Source organism: Crocuta crocuta, unplaced genomic scaffold (genome assembly GCF_008692635.1).
Source record: "Crocuta crocuta isolate KB4526 unplaced genomic scaffold, BGI_CrCroc_1.0 scaffold260, whole genome shotgun sequence".
Lineage (NCBI taxonomy): Eukaryota > Metazoa > Chordata > Mammalia > Carnivora > Hyaenidae > Crocuta > Crocuta crocuta.
This window is the reverse complement of record NW_027527525.1, coordinates 3,779,732-3,782,606: the sequence shown is the minus strand read 5'-3', so window position 1 is coordinate 3,782,606 and position 2,875 is coordinate 3,779,732. Positions and strand designations below refer to the sequence as shown.

The window sequence follows — 2,875 nt, the reverse complement described above, 5'->3', positions numbered from 1 at the left end:
CCAACAAAGTTAATTATTAAAAAAAGGAAGATAGCCACAAAGTGACCTGTCCTCTAGTCTGGCCAGTCTCCTGGTCTTAAAAGCTCCCGAGACACCACCAAATTCTATGACTGGTTCAATTACCTAAATTAAAAAAAAAAAAAAAACTATTTTAAAAACTATCACAGCATCAAATCCCTGTGTTGTACACCTTAAATTAATATAATGTTATGTGTCAGTTATAGCTCAATAAATAAATAATGGCTTGTATCAGCTATTTGTTGCATGTAGCCTGATTTTCTTGGCATTCGGCTAGAAACTACAAAAAGGATTCTAGGACCTTTTTAATGTCTAAGTATTGTCAAGCATCAGAAGCCAGTCAACTGGCCTTCCATACAGTCACCTCCAAACTACAGTCCCCTCACACGAACGAGCAACAAACCCTTGCCTCCAGCCACATGCATCTCGTCTCCCCTTTCCTTTGGGACCAGCTCACACCAGACACCTTGATTTATGTGGATGGGCGGAAAGGCAGCCAGTAAGCGATTCTGCACACCACCATCATTAGTGACCACCACCACAGTAAGGTGGAACACAGGAGAAAAAAAACACAAGGTTTCCTCTCGTCAAGGAATCAATAAGTTATTTAACAGCTGCTGCTGGATCCCAATGGAAGAAGAGTAAGGGTTACTTCCACACCCTTCCCCCTGAAAAGGATAAAACACTGAGGATTTAGCCAGATGAAGGAACATTAGGAAAAAAGCAGAAAGTTTCCTCTCTAACTACTCAATGTCTTGAGGTTTTTTGGTTTTAGAAGACGTATGGTGTTAGGCCTTGAAATTCCATTTTTTTGTTGTTTTCTTTTTTTTTTTCCCCCCTCCAAAGAGGAAATTGACTCCCTTCCTGTGTTGCTGTACATTCTGGAGAAAAGATAACCTAAAAATGTTCTCAAGATGGCATTCCAAATGGGTTTCCAACATATACACTGGTCCTTCAAAGCAACAGAAAGGGGACCAAAGACATTAGAAACCCATGATGGCAGTTCAAAGGAGAGGGGAAATAAAAGATAAACAGGTCATTAGAAAGCCAGCTGATTTCAGATATTGAAGACTGACTTTTATTGCTGGTGACTTCATGTATTATGCATACTACACGTTGCTTATCCTCTATGCCCAAATGTTTTAATTCCCTTTTAAAATGTCACTGCCATCCTATCAACGAAGTCTTTTAAGAAGAAAACTCCATGAAAATATTCAACAATTATCTTATGCATAAATAATCTTGGAAATAAGTCAACTACTCCCTGTTTCCTTATCTCTACTCCCCCAAAAAGCCTGGAATTCTGTAGACCCCAAGGCAGGTTTTACTCTCCCACTCCCACTTGCTTTTAAAATCTTTGCCAAAACAAAATAAACAACCTTAAAATAAATGCCTTCCCACAGGATGTTGAACAAACCCTACTAAATTCAAAGGGAAAAAAGTCAGGAACCACAAGCTATAGATCCAGCCCTGAAGGGGCATTAAATAAAGCTTTATTTTTAACTGGAATCTTGCAGAGGAAAAAAAAAAAAAAAAGCATGCCACCTTAGCACCCACAAATCCCCCTGCCCAGAATGCTAAGGGAGCCATGGCCGGGCGGGGGGGAGGTAGGTGGAAAGCAGGAAGCCCATCCTGCGGTGGGTTACTTTCTGAATGGCTCAGGGTTCAAGCCCATAAAGGCAAAGAACTGAGACTGGACGGATTCTGGATTAAGGAACAAAGAGAAGGGGAAAAAAAAAAAAAAAAACCTCTAGATGTGAACACGCTGAGACTGCAGTGGGCAGAACTTTTAGGTCACTGGGTCCTTGTTATTAATGAAGGACTAGGAAACATGCATTTCTCTTCTCCAAAAAAAAAAACACCCGCAGCTTTACCAACCCGTCTCAAATTCTTCCTCTGGTGATCGAAATACATGTGTGCCTCCAACCAAATCTTTATTATAAGGTGTACAGAATTTAAGTTAACAAGAAACACCTCCCCCCTCCGGAGCCCAAGGCGGGGACGCCAATCTTCGTCTCAAAAGAAGAGCACTTCAGTGAGTCCATGTGGATTGAGGGCAAGGGAATGAGAGAGGCTGTCTTTGAACAGGGAATAATCCACCTAATTCCAAGTGGCTGGATTAGAGGCATTCCTGGACAAGCAGGGTCTCGCTAAAGATAATGCTACACGAATGTCAATTTCGGACAAAAACAAAAACAAAAAACCACAGGCTCTGTAGGATAGACAAGACCAGGACGGAGGCACCTTGGAAAAGTTCACCCTTGAGGAGACAGCAGTTGGTTCTAAAATGGGGAAGCAAGCCATGACAGCTGAGCATTCCTTTGCAAAGTCCATCTCCCAGGCCAAACCCTCTCCAAGCCTTACACTTCATCAGACAGAAGCTCCTCCAGGCGCCCAGGCAGCAGCTGAAGAGGGGCTGTCCACACCCACTGGCTGCACAGCCTTCCAAACCTGCCTACTCGTTTTGGAAGCCGAGCTTTTAATTAAACACCACCTCCCCGGATCTGTTGAGGCAAACTGGGGCTGGGCTAGAGCCAAAGAGAAGCTCCCTAAATACACAAGAAAAAAAAATCCCCCCACCGCCCCCAATTCCCACCTCCAGCCAGCTCGGACGGCTGCTTATATTTCCTTTCGATGAGTAACACAGGGCCCTGCTCTATCTCCATGCACCAGAAAATCCACATCCAGGGATCAGGTTATACCCAGTCCCACCCTTTGCAGGAAAAAACCAGGGTGTTGTTCCCCGCCCCCAATACACACACACACACACACACACACACACACACGCACGCACGCACACACGTGCCCGCGCGCGCGCACACGGACGGACACACGGACACACACACACACACACACA

At 44.2% G+C, this 2,875-nt stretch overlaps 1 protein-coding gene across 5 annotated transcripts in view; it reads right to left on the bottom strand.

Annotated features, from left to right (window-relative positions):
• MTSS1 (MTSS I-BAR domain containing 1) overlaps nt 1-2,875 on the bottom strand; it is a 163,968-nt gene that overhangs the window by 159,825 nt on the left and 1,268 nt on the right. The window lies entirely within an intron of this gene.